This window comes from Mus caroli, unplaced genomic scaffold (assembly GCF_978045245.1).
Source record: "Mus caroli unplaced genomic scaffold, Mus_caroli_1 scaffold_18, whole genome shotgun sequence".
Taxonomy (NCBI): Eukaryota; Metazoa; Chordata; class Mammalia; order Rodentia; family Muridae; genus Mus; species Mus caroli.
Genome location: NW_028227273.1, coordinates 65,398,166 through 65,416,110, shown reverse-complemented (window position 1 = coordinate 65,416,110; position 17,945 = coordinate 65,398,166). Strand labels below are relative to the sequence as shown.

The 17,945-nt window shown below is 47.7% G+C and overlaps 1 protein-coding gene across 2 annotated transcripts in view; it reads right to left on the bottom strand.

The window, feature by feature from the left end:
• Positions 1 to 17,945, bottom strand: part of Fkbp5 (FKBP prolyl isomerase 5) — a 115,165-nt gene that overhangs the window by 87,903 nt on the left and 9,317 nt on the right. Inside the window, exon 2 of one of the 2 annotated variants that reach the window (XM_029471443.2) lies at positions 17,098 to 17,332. The gene's annotated coding sequence lies outside the window, so the exon portion shown is untranslated. Of the gene's footprint in view, positions 1 to 8,576; positions 8,599 to 17,097; positions 17,333 to 17,945 lie in introns of those variants that run through there. The other variant, XM_029471446.2, reaches the window with a different exon arrangement.

The window sequence follows — 17,945 nt, the reverse complement described above, 5'->3', positions numbered from 1 at the left end:
TGGCTGTGTTTGAATAAAACTTTATTTATAAAAACAGCCAAAGGGGGCTGGCAAGATGACTCAGCGGGTAAGAGAGCCCTGACTGCTCTTCCAAAGGTCCTGAGTTCAAATCCCAGCAACCACATGGTGGCTCACAACCACCCATAATGAAAGCTGATGTGCCCTAGTCTAGTGCGTCTGAAGACAGCTACAGTGTAGTTATGTATAATAATAAATAAATCTAAAAAAAAAAAAAAAAAAAAAAAAAAAAACAGCCAAAGGTATCTATGGAAGCCCAGAGCTAACAGCACAAAAATGAAAGACTGGGTGCAAGCCAAGTGAAGGAGCACAGGATAAGGATGTCCAATCTGGACACTTTTAACCTTTACTTTGTTTTGAGGGGACAGATGTTCATGCAATTCAGGCTGGCCTCAGACTTGCTGTGTAGAGGAAGACGACCTTAAGTTCCTGGTCCTCTAGCCTCCCAAGTGTCATCATCATCATGCCTGGTTAGCCATGTCTGTTTCATATTGGACGGAATGTTCTAGTCAGGGCAGTTAAGCAAGAAACACATAAAGAGGGATAGAGACTAAAAGGCAAAAGCAAGGCTAAACCTGGGCCGGTGTCCCAACCTGCAGGCTTTTGGCCTGACTGGGGTGAAGGGAAATGAAAAGACGCGCATACAAGCTGGAACGAGCTGGGGCCGAGTGAGCGGGAGGCAGAGCGAGCAAGGGGCAAAACGAGCGGGAGAAAGGAAAGGGGGACATAAATAAATATAAATCTAAAAAGAAAAGAAAAGGACATACATACATACATACATACATACATACATACATACCAGCTGGAGTGGGGCGGTCCGTGCGCGCTGACAGACATGCAGCAGCAGCCCAGAAACTCGTGTTCATTATATACAGCTGAATGAGGCTTATTATACACAGCTGGTTTGCTATTGACAGCTGAGCAAGGAGATGTGCTCTCTGGGGGAAGGGGCGGGGGGTGGGGGGAGGGAGAAGGCTGTGGTTGATGCTTTCTGCACATGCACAGTCAACATTGGGACTTTAACCAGGGGAAGGCTTTACCAATCCCTTGGGTCTGAGGCCCCAGGGTCCTTTCTATGAGTGTGCTTATTGTCATTAATATACGTTCGTGCAGGTCTGCCAAACAGACTGTGTGTGACCGTGCGGGTCACTGAGCAGAAGGCCTGTCTGCTATGCACAGAGCCCTGAGTTTGCTTCACGGCATTGAATAAATCAGGTGTGGTGGCACTCGTCTGTAATACCAGGACTAGGGAGTAGTAGAGCCGGAAGGATTGGAAGTTCAAGGTCATCCTGGGCTATTCAGTAAGTTAAAGCCAGTCTGAGTTATTTCCATAAAAGAAGTGAAAGGAAGGAAGAAGCAGGGACGGGGAAGAAGGGTGTAGAAAGATACTCTCTTTTTCCATCTATATGATATTCCGTGCACCATGAATCAAACAAGTACTGGAATGGATAAACTCAACAAAGCCTCAGGCTACAAACTCAGTAACGACCAGCAGTTGTAGTTCTGTATCCCTGAATCAAATAACCCAGAGTGAAATTTAAGATTTTTTTAAACTCTCATTTATGATGCATACATAAATAAATAAATAACATTTTGTGTAGTTGCATGGGACTCCAGACCTCATCCGCCCACATACTCTTTACCAGCTCAGCCAAACCCTAAAAATGCATGCAACAGAGGAAGTCGAAAACTTTTTCCATGAACACAAAGGATTGTCAAAAGACATCGGAGACCTAGAGGGTGATACTACAGCGATAGAAGTCCTGCCTTATGGGGACCAAGTTCTGTGCTGCATCCCCAAGAGCGTGTATACACACACACACACAACACACACTCACACACACACATACACACACACACAACACAATACACAACACACACACAAACACATACACAGACATACATACACAACATACACACATATACACACACACAACACACACACAACACACACATACACACAACACAATACACAACACACAAACACATAAACAGACATACATACACAACACACACACATATACACACACAACACATATACATACACTCACACACACATACATACTCACACACAACACACACACACACATACACTCTGAACAAATAAGCAAAATGTTAGTGTTGCTAGGATGACCACAGTGATGGTTCACAGATGTAAACATCCCTAAAGACCATTTAATTCTATAGGAATTGGACCTCCAATTAACAGGGCATCAACTCTGCCACTCCAGTCTGGTTAAAGCAGACAGGGTTCAAGGGACAGGAGTAAACAGGGTGACAGTACTCGAACACGGGTCTCATCAGGGGAATCCAGTAACCACCTAGCGCAGTCTAACCTATCTCTTTATGACTCTGTGGCTCATTGTCCCAAGGCCCAGTATTTCGATACCAGGTTGAACCTGAGACCCACAGTTTCCACGTTTGAACCTGACCAAGATCAAAGCAAGTCATCTCAAGTGACATTCATCATTCACTGCGGACATCTAGTGTGAAGAAGCAACTACCAGGGGAATCGGCCACCTCCACCGCTCCGCACTGTGACACAGTGACTAGCTGGGTTTCTTTGGCTATGACCCAGTACCCAACAAGAAGCAACCTAAGGGAGGAAGGATTTCCTTTGGTCCACGGTTACAAAGGAGAGTGGGTCCAGTTCATACTCAAACAAGTGGTTTGTCAGGTTCTCTAGGCTGGAAAAACCAAGAAGATTCAAGGCCCTCCACCCTGCCTCTGATATGAAGAGCCTCTCTCATGAGCCAGCGCTCTGTTACCAAAGCCAGCCCAAGTGCTGCGCTCATCTCTGGGAAAGTTGCTTGCTTAGAGACATGCAGTTAGCTTTGAATTTCAGATAACCAGCATGTAATTTCTTAGCATAGATATGTCCCAAATCTCGCATGAGTATTTTTATGCTAAAAAATAAGTTGTCTTTCTGAAATTCAGATTTAACTGGGAAATTCATACACACACAAGAAAGTACCTTTGTTGGCATGAGAGGCAGAGGAGAATTTAGACTGTATTTAACCTAAGATAATCTCTGTGAACTTCGAATTTTCACAAAGTTGGTCCCGTAATCCCTTACTATCTCATTAGGACCTGAACTTGGGTCCTCTGTAAGAGCAACAAGGACTTGTAACCCCAGACATACCTCTCCAGCTCTAAAATACTGGCAGTTTATACATGCTCGTGCCGAACTATTTTAGTAATGATGGTAGCTCAGGAAACTCACAAACCTTAGCAAGATTCAGGATGCTCAGAAAGTCTCAGGATTCATACATAGGTCTGGTCTCCAAGGCAGAAAAAGCCTTAGGCAATCTCTGCAGAGAGTAGACTCTACAATCCTGTGAGTAACCCCAAAACACTTGTGGGGTTAGCAGGCCACACTTCAGTGAAGTATTTGTTTGTGTCTCTACAGCAAAAGTCGTACAAGCATATCTTCCACCATTCATGACCCTTGACAGTCTTTGGAGACTACTGCAAGCCCAGTAGTGGTATGGTAATATTAGTAATATGGTAAGTTACCATTCATTCTGTGAAATATAAATATGTAGAAGTGAAGAAAACTGAAAAAGAACAACAGAGTGCTGCCAGATGGTAAAGTGTACTGCAGGACAGTCACTAACACAGGCTAGAGCAGACATGTAAAGCAAACCTATGTTTTGGAGCTAGAGAGCTGGCTCAGTGGTTAAGAGCACTGGCTGCTCTTCAAGGGGACCAAGGTTTAATTCCCAGCACCCACACGGCAGCTCACAAGTGTGTGTAACTAGAAATCCAGGGGATCCAACACCCTCTTCTGATCTCCTCAGGCACATGGTGCACAGACATACGCACAGGCAAAACATCCATACACTTAAGACAAAGATAAATAAATTGTTTAAAATACACATATATGTATTTTATCCCATATGTTGGGTGTGGCGGGACGTACCTTTAATGCCTGTACTGAGGAAGCAGAGGCAGGTGGATAGATCTCTTTGAGTTCCAGGCCAGCCTGGTCTACACAGTGAGATCCAAGCCAGCCTGGTCTACACAGTGAGTTCCAGGCTAGCCAATACTACACAATGAGACACTGTCTCAAAAACAAACAAACAAACAAAAAACTACAGTTTAATAGAAAATATAGACATAGCCCTAATTTGCCTATACACATTTCGGAACAATATCAAGAACAGGTGTGTATTCGGCAGGCGACGTTGGGAAAGCTGATTAGCTTTTGGGGAGTGAGGTGAAGAAAGCCAGATCCTTATCTTACTTCTGGGAACTGAACTCAGGTCCTCTGCAAGAGCAGTGCACACCTTGAACCTCCGTGCCATCTTTCCAGCCCAAAGATTTTTTTTTTTTTTAAGACAGGGTTTCTCTGTGTAGCCCTGGCTGTCCTGACACTCACTCTGTAGATCAGGCTGGCCTCAAACTCACAGATCTGCTTACCTCTGCCTCCCAAATGCTGGAATTAAAGGTATGTGCCACCACCACCCACCTTATTCTTATATTAAATTTTATGTGTGTGTGTGTCACATGTGTTTGTCATATGCCTGTGACATACAAGTGTGGGCATGTAAACGTGAATGCAGGTACCCAATTACGCCACAAGTGTTGGATCCCCTGGAACTGGTGTCACAGGCAGTTATGAACTCTCCAGTGTGGGGGTCTATGAACTCAGCTCAGGTCCTCCCCTTCCTAAACGCCCTCCAATCCCCACCCCCACACAAACTCCAGACTAGGACTAGAGAGATGGCTCCCGTTGGTAAAGTGCTTGATTTTGATCCCCGGAATTCATGTTTAAAAGAGCTGAGCACAGTGTAAGATTGAAATCTCAGTGCCGAGCAGGCAGAGACAGTCAGATTTCTGGGACTTACTGGCACTACGTTGCTTGGTGAATCCCAGCCCAGTGAGAGCCCCTGTCTCCAGAACACTAGGACTGGAGTGCCAAGGGGTAAGAATCCCCAACTAAAACCACACACAAATGCATAGATACCCAACCCACACACGCCCCAAATTCTTAGAAACATCAGTCAATCATTAAAACACTTAAAAGACATTTAAGCTGACTCATAAAAACAGAAACATAAACCATACGCCCTGCGTTTATCAGAATGATATCCTTTTCCTACCTAAGGCTGCCAATGTTTTGTAACGCGGCACATGGTCAGGGTGTGGGAAAGATATTATTGGTGAGTAGAGATTGATGGAACTTCTTCAAAGAGATGTTTGGCAATAAGTAACACAGTCTTTGGCCTAGCGCTTCCCCTTCTGAGAAGTCACCCAGCAGAAATTGTCCCCTGGTGCCAAGGAAGGGATATGCAGCATATAGCCTATTGCAGTATCACAAGGTCCACCACCTGCTTAAGTAAAAGATGGCACCTTTCTCTGTGGAGTTCTATAGGATGTGTGAGTGTGTGTGTGTGTGTGTGTGTGTGTGTGTGTGTGTGTGTGGTGGGGTGGACAGAGACAGAGAGAGACAGAGAGAGTGAGACAGAGACAGAGACAGGGGAGAGACAGAGAGACTCACATACCCCAGGCTGGCCTTGAATGCAATTTATAGTCAAGGATGACCCTGAACACCTGACCCTCTTGCCTCTACCCTAAGTGCTGGAGTTTCAGGATCACACCATCACCATCACATCCAGAGGAGGAGACAGTAATGGCAATGGCTTCTCCCCTGCCACCTTCTTTTTCTAATATATATATATTAGAACTGGAGTTACAGACGCTTGTAAGTCACCATGTGGGTACTGAGTAACTAGGATCATCTAGAAGCATATCTTTTCACCCTGAGCCATCGCTCCAGCCCCTTCTTTTTCTTTTCAATGAAGTAAATTTCCATGTAATGTAGAAAAAAATCCTATTCACCCTCCATTATTCATTTTCCTCTTCCCCTAATGGTTTCATAGGTATGTGGTTACCTGGAAAAGGGATACATTTGCCAGCCTCCCTTGCAGCTAGATATGAGCTCATCTCTGGGCTAATGAGAGGAGAAAAGATGTTCAAAGATTTTACAAAGAGAGGGTTGGGTGGGAGAGAGGCTACCTTCTCAGAGGCAAAAGGGGAGTGGGAGCCTGAAGGGAGCAGCATTTGGGATGTAATTAATTAGTTAATTAATTAACTAATTAAAAATGAAAGAGAGGCTTACATCGCTTTCTTCTCACCTTTCTGCTAGATAAATGCAGATGCAATGGCAGGAGCCCAGATACCACACAGGATCATGAGGTCAAAGTGCTTGTTGAAGACAGCAAAGACAAAGGCAGGGAGACTCTGGGTCTCTGATCATTGTAGAGTCCTGTGTGAATGCTTACCTCTGGACATCACTGGACAGAGATGGGAAAGTCTAATTTTGATATTATTTTATACTTTCTGTCACTTGCACCCAAACCTGTTTCTACCCACTCACCCTACCCCACCTGGGGGAATTTTTTTTTTTTTGATTAATGATTGACATGGAAGGACCCAGCCCACTGTGGGTGGTGCCATCCCCTAGGCAGATGGTCTTATATGGTTTAAGAAAGCAAGCTGAACAAGCCATGAGGAGCAAGCCAGTCAGCAGCACCCTTCTACAGTCTTTGCCTTATCTCCTGCCTCCTGGTCCCTGCCTTGCATTTCTGCCCTGATGTCTCTTCATGAAGCTGTGGTTGGGATAGGCAAGCTATATACACCATTTCCTATTCAATCTGGTTTTGGTTCCGGTGTTTTATCACAACAATAGAAAGCAAACTAAAGTTGGGTGTGCTGATGCATGCCTTTAAGCCCAGCACTGGGGAGGCAGAGGCAGGTGGTTCTCTGTGAGTTTGAGGCCAGCCTAGTCTATAAAGTGAGTTCTAAGACAGCCAGGACTACATAATTCAGACCTCTTTTTCATTTTTCCTCAGCCTCCTGAGGAAATTACAGATTGCAGGCATGCACCATCATGTTGGATGAGTTGGTAGGTTTTTGTTGTTATTGTTATTTGTTTGTTTAAGGTTTATTTTGATTTCTTGTGTATGAGTGCGTACTTACAGGTCTATATGCACACCCAACAGATGCAGTGCCCTTGGAGGCTGTCAGGTCCTAGAATCTGTAAGCCACCATATGGGTGCTAGGAATCAAACCCCGGTCCTCTAGAAGAGCAGCTGGTGTTCCTAACTGCTGAGCCATCTCTTCATTTTTAACTTTGATCATTTGGTGGACCTATGGTTGGCTTTCTCTCCTGTCTTGTTCCATGTGCTTTTAGCCACAAGAGATAGCAAAACCTGGTAAATCTAGGTCATGTCTTGAATATTTCTGCTTTGATGCTTCATGTGCCATGGCTGGGACTCTTAAGATCAATGCCCTGAGTGCCTACTAGGACATCTCTGTCAGCAGATACCAAGCACTTGTTGGCATAAAGAAATCAAACCGGTTGATTTTGTTTGTGGAACTGATGTTCCCACAGGGCTGAAAGAGTAACTTGATAAGAAGTGTAATCCAGGCCAACCTGGGCTACGAAACAAGACCTTGTCTCAAAGAACAAACAAATGGGAATTCTAGGAAATGCTCGGTGAGTGAGGAGAAGGAGGAGGAGAAGGGACAGAAAAGCCTGCAGGGATGGTGAGCAAGGTGTACTCCAGTGAGAGATTGCCACACACCCATTTCAGGTCACTCTGTGTGGCTGCATACTCAAAAGCATGGGGAGAGAGAGAGAGAGAGAGAGAGAGAGAGAGAGAGAGAGAGAGAGAGAGAGAGAGAGAGAGAGAGAGAGCAGACAGACACATTGAGAGAACACACAGTACATACTCCTTTTATCTAAAATTTTAGAAATATAACTCCAGAGGCTATGAGATAGTTCAGCAGAGCTAAAGGCCCTAGGTACTCAGTGATGTATAAACCTAGTGATGTCATCCATAAAATCCAAATAAAGACAGAAGAAAAGCCTTGACTCTACAGAGTTGTCTCCCGACCTCCCCTCATGGGGCAGTGGCACGAGTGGCTGTGTTCTCGGATGTGCACAAACACACACACACACACATGCCTAACACACACACATATGCCTAACACACATGTGGCTGCACACATACACACACACATGCCTAACACACGTGTGGCTGCACATACACACATGTCTGACACATGTATCACTGCACACACACATACATACACATGCCTAACACATGTGTGGCTGTGGCTGCACACACACATACATACACATATGCCTAACACACGTGTGGCTGCACACACACACATGCCTAACATACACACATATGCCTAACACACGTGTGGCTGCACATACACACACACATACACATGCCTAACATATGTGTGACTGTGGCTGTGCATACACACACACTCACACACATACCTAACACACACAATACAGCAGCAATAAATACAGAGCTAATTCTCGGTGGCAGAAAAGAGACTGGGGTGGCTCAGACCAAGCACAAACTGGTTGGAGAAAAATCAAAGAAAGGTTTGGAATGAAGGCCCTGATCTGTATGTAGGGTGGCAGAGCAGTGTTAAGTAGACAAACACATTTGTCAAAAGGCATCAAACTGGGGATGAAGAGATGACTCAGCAATTAAGAACACCTGCCCAGCACCTACGGGGTGACTCACCCTCAGCAGTTCCAGTTCTAGGGCGTCCAAGGCCGCCTTCTGACTTGCAGTACCTACAGAGGCCAGAAGAAGATGTCACGTCCCTTGGAACTGGTTCTAAGACAGTTGTGAGCAGCCATGTTGGGGCTAGGAACTGAACTCAAGTCCTTTGCAAGAGCAGCCAGTGTTCTCAATCAGTGAGCCTTCTCTCCAGCCCCCCCCCCCTCTGGATTTGCTTATAAATTCTTTTTTTTTTAAAAAACCAGTTCACTTGGGTTTTTTGGGGGGGTGGGTTGTTTTCTTCTTTCATTTAACCTCTTCCCCAAATGGCATTAGGCCAGTCCCCACAGATGTCTAACTTCTGCTCTGCAACTGACATCCTGGTCCCCAACCTCTCTCCATCTTCCAGGGATCCAAGTAGATCCAAGTATGGCCTTTGTTTTTTAAATTGAGATTTATTTTATTCTTAAGTATGCACATGAACATGTGTGTATAATATCTGAAGAGGGTATGAGATCCCCTGGAGATGGAATTTCAGGTGGTTCAGAACCACAATACATGGGTTTTGGAACCAAACTCTGGTCCTTTGCAAGGGCAGTCCACCGAAGCATCTCTGAGGAGCATCTCCACTGAACACCTCTCCAGCTGTGAGGCATCACTTTGGGAGGAAAAAAAAAAAAAAACTTGCAAAGTCGAAAGAAGAATGCTGTGATTGCTGTGATTGGACTTGAAATGTCCCCCACTTGGTTCCCAAATAATGGGGCTAATTTGGAAAGTCAAGGAACCATTAAGTGTTAGAGCCTCAGTGGAGAAAGAGAGCCACTGACTGACGGCAAGACCTGAGGTTTTTTTTTTTTTTTTTTTTTTTTTGGTTTTTCGAGACAGGGTTTCTCTGTGTAGCCCTGGCTGTCCTGGAACTCACTTTGTAGACCAGGCTGGCCTCGAACTCAGAAATTCGCCTGCCTCTGCCTCCCGAGTGCTGGGACTAAAGGCGTGCGCCACCACGCCCGGCAACCTGAGGTTTTTTTAAGCCCTGTTTAACTTCCTTCCACTTGGCTTGGTGATGGAGATACAATGTGACCAGCTGCCTCACTGTCCTGCTGAAATGACTTCCCTATAGTGATAGACTGTATCTCTTCCAACTGTGAGCCAGGGCACCCCGGGTCTCCCCTAAATTGCTTCTTGTCAGGCACGTGGTCACAGTAATGAGAAAAGAAACCCAACAACCAAGCCCGGTGTGGTGGCCCACGCCTTTAATCCCAGCACTCGGGAGGCAGAGGCAGGCGGATTTCTGAGTTCAAGGCCAGCCTGGTCTACAAAGTGAGTTCCAGGACAGCCAGGGCTACAGAGAAAACCTGTCTCGAAAAACCAAAAAAAAAAAAAAGAAACCCAATAACCAGTACAAAGGGAAGATGAAGGGACAGTGAAGTGGCTCAGCAGATAAGTGTGCTTGTCACTAAGCCTGATGACCTGAAACCAATTCCTGACACCCACATGGACATTCCTGACTCCTGTGTGTTGTCCTCTGACCACACACATACATGCATATGCTCGTATAAGTGAGTAACAATGTGAAAGTAAAACCAAAGGGTGGGCTGGAGAGATGGCTCAGCAGTTAAGGTTAAGAGCACTGACTGCTCTTCCGAAGGTCGTGAGTTCAAATCCCAGCAACCACATGGTGGCTCACAACCATCTGTAATGAGATCTGGCGCTCTCTTCTGGTGTGTCTGAAGACTGCTACAGTGTACTTAGATATACTAATAAATAAATCTTAAAAAAAAAAAAAAAACAGAAACAAAAACAAAGGGCAAGATGGGGGTGGGGCTAGGGTGGGGGAGGGGTGAAACTTGTCTCTGAAAGAGAGCATCCATAGTCTTGTGGCGGTTCCCTAAGAGGCAGCTGGTTGAACCTGACACTGGCCCAGCACCCAGGCTCTGTTTTGCTTTCTTTCTTTGTAATGCTGAGAATTAGGTTCAGAGCTAGCTAATGCTTTACTGCCAAGCTGCAGCCCTGTACACGGTTGCCCAGGCTGGCCCCACAAGCATCTACCTTTCCACCTTAGCTTCTTGAGTGGCTCTGAGCCATAGGCTCTGTTGCTTCGCCTGCAACAACAGGTCCAATTTATATCCCACCCCAGCTGAGTTTACAGAGATTTTCATTTTTCTCTAGCTAGACAAAGTCCTCGAAGTCACAGAGCAACTAACAGGTATTTCCTACGCCAGAGAAAAGGAGAACCAAGCTAGGCATGATAGTGTATGCTCCTCATCCCAGCATGTGGGAGACAGAGGCATACAGATGTGTGTGAGTTCCAGCCTAGCCTGGTCTACACAGAGAGTTCACCCCGGCCTGGTTTACATAGAGTGTTCCAGACCAACCAAACCTGCGTAGTGAGACCCTGCCTTGAAAGAGACCAAAAAAGAATATCATCTCCAACAACCGTCTCCATAGGTAGATGCCTACTCCTTGTGGCCAGTAGGGAAACGGAGGCACAAGGCAGTTAAACGAGTTGCCTAACCAGGGAGTGGCAGAGCCACTGCGGACGCTTTAAGCCTCTCACAGGGAGTGAGAGCATAGTGCAGGTCAGTACATTCTCCAGCCTGGTGGGTTGCCACTCAAGCTTGTTCCAGGTTTAAACTCAGATACGGGGTAGCTGAGAACAAATGTGTAAAGAAAATCAGCCATGTGCCTAGAACCATAGGGTCAGGACAGGAGAGATGGCTCAGCCCTTGAGAGCACTGGCTGCTCCTTTAGAGGACCTGGGTTTGGTTCCCCGCACTCACATGGCAGCTCTCAACCATCTCTAACTACAGTTCCAAGGGATCCGACACTTTCTTTTCTTTTCTTTTTAAAATTTATTCAGTTTATTTATATGAGTACATTGTAGCTGTCTTTAGACATCCAGACGACATCAGATCCCCTTACAGATGATTGTGAGCCACCATGTGGTTGCTGGGAATTGAACTCAGGACCTCTGGAAGTGCAGTCAGTGCTCTTAACCACTGAGTCATCTCTCCAGACCCTTTCTTCGGGCTTTCTTCAGGTTCCAAAGACACTGTATGCATGTGGTGCACATACATACATACAACCCATACATACACACAAACACCCATACAATAAAATAAAGGAATCTTTCAAAAAACAAAACTCCATCAAACAAAACAACCCATCTACATATTCCCCAAGGTGGGAGAGAAGGTTATGTCAATCCCTACTGCTTCCCATGTACTGGACATGATCCCAGTCCCCAAGTCCCCCAGCCTCCCTGCCTCCCTGCCTCCCTGCCTCCCTGCCTCCCTGCCTCCCTGCCTCCCTGCCTCCCTGCCTCCCTGCCTGCCCTGCTTCCCTGCCTCCCAGTCCCCCAGCCTCCCTGGCTTCCTGGCTTCTCACATCCTCTCTCCCCCTGCCTTCCCGTGCTGCCTTTCCTACTACCCAGTGTTTGTGGGTCCAAACATGTGTGGGGCCTCCCTGCCCTTCTTCCTTCCCTTAATCATCCACATCTTCCAAGAGTCAGCCAAGCCCTCACCCACGCCAGCAGCCCTCACAGACAGCCCTGGAGGACATGACTGTCCCTGGCCCAGGCCCTGAGATGTGATGTGCCAAAGGCCACGCCTCCGTGGGTCTGTCTCCCTGGGGCTGTAACCACAGAGACCAGTCAGGAGTAGCTACCACTTATCACCAGGGAAATGGGTCATTAGGAGGTCGATTTTTCTTCCTTCTTTCGGTTTGTTTTTGAGATAGGATTTTGTGGTGCTACATGGTGCTGGCTGACCTCTCTTTTACAGGGTTTCTCCTGCTTTGCCTGCCAAGTGTCGCAATGATGGGCAAACACCCCACCTGCAAGCCCTAGCAACAAGGCCATCTCTCTTGACCAACTAGAAGAAAACTTAGGTTTGAGACTCTTTTGAATCCCATTCAAAAACCAGGAGGAGCTAGGTGTGGTGGCACTTGCCTGTCATCCAACTTTTGGGTTATCCTTGGCTATATGTCAAGTTCAATTCCAGCCTGTGCTACACAAGACTCTGTCACTAGATAGATAGATAGATAGATAGATAGATAGATAGATACAGATAGATACAGATAGATCATGGGATTTTACTCTCAAACTTTTATCTCTCTTAAATATGCTATGGTCAATAAAAAAATTAGTTTTGTTGACAGGGTGGCGATGGTGCACTTTGATCCCAGCACTTGAGAGGCAGAGGTAAGCAGATCTCTGTGAACTGGAGGCCAGCCTGGTCTACAGAGTGAGTTCTAGAAGAGCCAGGGCTACACAGAGAAACCCTGTCCCAGAAAAAAAAAGGGGGGGCGGTTGTCCAGAGAGAAATCTGACATAAATAAAAACGAACCATACTTTCTCATTCCACTAAATCTGAATAATTGTACTCATTCGTTTATTACCAGTCAACCGGAGGCGTCTAAAGCCACTGCAGTCAGGGGGTGCTCCGTCTGTGGGGGAGGGGTTAACGGATGGGCCTTCCTACTGGACCACTGGCTCTGATCAGTGGGGGTGGGGCGATGGACAAGATAGACTGTGGCTTCTGTCACTGCTTTTGTGACACCAGGGATGGAACAGGTGGCTTGGTGAATGCTTAGCCAGCTGCTCTTCCTCTGTCACAAGACTTTGGCTTTTTTTTTTAATGCGTATTTGTATGTGGCGTGTGCATGTGTGTGCATTCGTGTGTGAGTGTGTGCCTGCATGTGTGTGTGCATGTGTGCAAGTGCACATGTATGTGTTTACATGTGTGTGCATATATGTGTTTCTGCATGGGTTTGTGTTTGTGTGCACATACATGTGTTTGCGTGCATGTTTGTGTGTATGTGTACATGTGTGTGTTTGCATGTGTGTGCGTGTGTGTGTGCCTATATGTGTGTTCAGATGCCTGTGGAGGGTCAGAGGTTGATGATCTGTGTCTTCCTCAATCGCTCCTTACCTTGTGTGATGAGGCGCCTAAGTCTCCTGTAGATCCCAGAGCTGCCAGTCAGCTGCTTTAGCCAGAGCTTCCTCTGAGCATCCCTACCTCAAACTCCCCAGGTCTAGGTTTACAGCTGGGCCCCAGGGGCCTAGAGTTTACACAAGCATTGACTCTCACCCTCCTCACCTTTGGAAGCAAGTGCTCTACCAACTGAGCAACCTGCCCAGCACCACCCACTACTGTTTCCTTTCTGGCTTTTGTTTTGTTTTGTTTTGAGGCAGGGTCTTTGTGTGGTGTAGTCTGGCCTGAGACACTCAGCTTTCTTGTCTCAACTGGGGTTCTATAGAAGGATGACAAAGTGTCTGTCACTGAGTGTGACTCTGAGGCTCCACTAGAGTCTTGTAACTGCCACCGTCTCCATCCCGCCAGCCCCGGGCACACGCTCTGGGCACAGTGTCCACAGCTGAACAAGAATGAATCAACTCCAAACTTCCTCCCTGTTTGGCCCTTCAGATCTGGTAGGTTTGTGTCCCCTCTCCCTGGGTGGCCACGGGTTAAGGCCACAATGCCTGGAGGAGTCAGAGAGAGAGCATCCACCCGCGTAAAGCAGTAGGCACCGTGTTTCATAACCAGAACCCGGTCCTCTCTAAGAGGCCCCTCCAGCAAGAGTCCAGGCCTAGTGTAATCCCAGCACACAGAAAGTAGAGGCAGAAGATAAGGAGTTTCAGGGACACGGAGCCAGCAGATAGCTCAGCAGGGAAAGAAGGTTGCTGGCCAGCATGGTGGTCTGAGCTCAGTCTCCAAGACCTCAGAGGTGGTAGAAGAGAACCAGCTCCCACGGGTTGTCCTTTGACCTACACTTGCACACAGTAGCATGTGGTGACACAATGCACTCCCCCCCACACACACACCCCACAAACACATAAGTGAAACGAAGGTTTTTCATCTGTTTTGGGAACATAATCCGAATGCCAGGCCACGACACCTGAACTGTGACAACCGGTAAACCACAGGCTTGGAGAGAGCAGGTGACAGTCCCTGAGAATGGCTCCAAGCATAAGTTTTTGTTGAATCAAAGATCGGACACAAGTTGTCCCTCCAAGGTGAGGGAGTCAAAGAAGCAGAGCTACAGAGATGCCCTGAGAGCCACACCCCAGCCCCACCCAGTTCCACAATCCTCTTATGAGCACACCTCAGTACCCACCTGCCCACACTCATACAAAACTAAATTAATTAATTTTTTTAAAGGTCATAACTTCAGGCAAAGACGTGCTAACCCAGTCTCTGCTCAGGCCTCTGCCTCAGCTGAAGCAGAGAAAAAGTTGTCTTTCAACACGGAAGCTACAAATCTGTAATTCCAGCACTCAGTGGGGTAGAGGTGAGAGGGTCAGAAGGCAAGGTCATCCTGGCTACAGAGCTAATTTGCATTCTGGCTGAGCTAAATGAAGCCAGTTTCACAGCAACGAAGCCAACCTGTATGCACAAAGCAGGGTAGGACAGTGAAGCAATGTGACTGGAAGGAACTGGAGAGATGGCCCAGCAGCTCAGCCCATTGGCTGAAAGAATCCAGGTTCAGTTCTCAGAACATACATGGTGGTTCACAACCACCTCATGACTCAAGTTCAAGGGAATTCAAAACACCCTCTTCTCACCTTCTCAACCCCAGACCTGTGTGTGGTACACATTTGTGCACTCAGGCAAAACATAACAAAAACAGAAGTCTAATAAGAAAAAAAACAAGGGATGGAGAGATAGCTCACAACCAAAAAAATAAGAAAAAACGAGAGCTCAGCATTAGTACATTGGTCCTGCAAACCACAGTGCCTTAGAGACTTCTGTGTACTGAAAGGACAGAGTCCTTACCCAGCTGCTTACCTGCCCTCCCTCTCTCTGTAGCCCCATTCCTGCCTGCCACTCAAGCAGGGTGCCCCAAGGTGAACCCCCAGCACTGGATGCTTCCTCTACTTCACACTAGACACAAGGAGAAAGAACATAAATGATACCGGATGGCTATGAACCCAGTCAGTCAGGGGCAAGCGGGGCTCTGTGCTGGCAGGTTCCTGAGTTCCCTTCATGGTACAGGTGAGAACCCGGAGGCTAGGGGGGAACAGCCGTGCTCTAGATTATCAGGAAGGGTGTGAAGAGTGAAACCCCATGGACATGTGTGTCCATGTGCTCCTGTATGTGTATGTATGCGTTTGATGTGTGTGTGTGGGGGGGGGGGATACTGCATGCTCATGTAAATATGTCGGTGTCTCTGCTTATGCCTGTGTATCTGTGAGTATAAGGGTGATACCCTCTAACTGGTACACGGGAAACATTTTTGTAAACTGGTTGGTGTGTTGTCAGACAGGCAAGAGGGTGTGGGCTTGGGTGAGGCTGTGGGAGCCATATTTGGTTTTGCTGTTGCTGTTGCTGTTGCTGTTTGAGACAGTCTCATGGTATATTGGGCCTCTTGTCTCCTGAGGATTAAAGGCATACACCACTAGGCCTGACATAGAAGCGGTGCATTTTGTTGTTGTGTTTATGCTTTTTTGGTGTGTGTGTGTGTTTGTGTGTGTGTGCCAGAGATGGACATTAAGTGGCAATGGTTACCCACCTTTTTTTTGTTTTGTTTTGTTTTGTTTTTTGAGACAAGGTTTCTCTGTGTTTCCCTGGCTGTCCTGGAACTCACTCTGTAGACCAGGCTGGCCTCGAACTCAGAAATTCGCCTGCCTCTGCCTCCTGAGTGCTGGGATTAAAGGCGTGGGCCACCATGCCCAGCGGTTACCCACCTTTATTTTTTGAGACAGACAGAGTCTCTCACTAAACCTGAAGCAAACTGACTCAACAAGGTTGTCCAGGCAATGGCCTTTGTGGGTCCCCCCACCCTGCCTCTCCTGTCTCCCCAGTATTGGTATTGCAGACACACAGCACCACCACCATGCCTAGCTTTTAAAGTGGGTTCTGGGGATCCTACTCACTGAGCCATCTGCCCAGCACTTGGGAGGGACAGGGTTTCAAGTAGCTCAGGCTGGCTTCAACCTCACTAGGTAGCCAAGGCCAACCTGGAAAGCCTGCTTCTCAGGGCCTGGAATTACAGGTGTGTGTCACCACACCCAGCTCCTGTGTTTGTTGAGGGATACGGTCTCCCTGGGTGTCTGTGACTGTCTTCTTCCTGGGGCCCTTCTCAAAGCATGCAGCTTTGCCCAAAGTGCCCCAGGACTCCAGGCTGACGCTCAGACCTGGCTGCTTGCTGCTCAGTGGGAAGGTGTGAAATCAATCCCAGCATTCCAGGGGGCAGACATAACTCAAGCAAAGGAGCTAGGGGCAGGGAAAAGGAAATCTGACAAGAGTTGAGGGTCAAAGACCGCTTCCTTCTTGTTCGCTGGAGACCACTGCCCCGGGGAGAGAAAGCGCGTGAGAACCCTAGAGCCGGAAGTGAGGGCTCCCGACTCCAGGTCAATGCTCTCTCTTCCCTTCCAGGGCCTTGCAGGAGACAAAGCCCAGAGAAGAAGCACTGCTGTGTGTGCCTAGAGTGTTCAAGGGAGTCTCCCTCCCCTGCCTCCCTTTGCCCGCAGCTCACTGTTTCTTCCTAAACCGCCTCTCTGGGGCCTCATCTGGAGATGAGATTAGAGCCCTCTTCTCACCTGGGAATGCCAACTCTGATGTCACAGCCAGTAGAATGTTTCTCAGTCATCCTCTGGTCCCCCGCAGCTGGCGGGAGTTATGGCACAGGGCGGCCGCAGTTTCAGATCTGTGTTTTAGAGAGAGGGCAGGGAGCACCGAGGTCCCCTCTGGACCCTCTCCCGCCTCTTTAGTAAGCTCAGTTCTCTCCTCTCCAGACAGGACAAAAGGATGGGGGAAGCCCAGAATCCTAAGGACCTTGAAAGGGAAGAGGAAAAGAAATCAGCTCACCACAAAGCCCCCACTTCTGCCTGACCCTGGCTGGATGGCCTTGAGAAAGTCTTGGCCTTGCCACCCCCTACCCCCACCTCACCCCACTCCCGACTCCCCGCTAAGCTTGGTGAGGGGTTCTAGGAGGGGGAGGGGCTGCTGTCTCACTAGGGACCGACAGCTAGGAAAAGAGCCACGCTGACCCTCTTCCTCACCCAGCCCCCTTCACTCAAGGCTTCTCTGGGTCTAATCTCAAGGCTGACTCCCACTTCCTGTGGTGTCCAAGTTAAAGTAAGTCCCTAGTGGAGGCCTTTCTACCTGTTACTGTCCACGGGCTGGAGATAGGGCTAAACTGCCTAGCATGCATGAATGCTCCGGTTCTATCCCCAGCACCTTAAAAGCTGGGCATGGTGGTGCATGCCTGGAACCCTAGCACTGGGGTGGGTGGAGACAGCAAGATCTTCAAGGCCAGCCTCAAAAGTTAATTTTGGCTGTGCTTGGTGGGGCACACGTCATATCACTGAGGAGGCAGAGACGGATGAGTTCAAGGCCAGCCAGGACTACACAGAGAAAGCAATCTAAAAATTCTACAACCACCGCC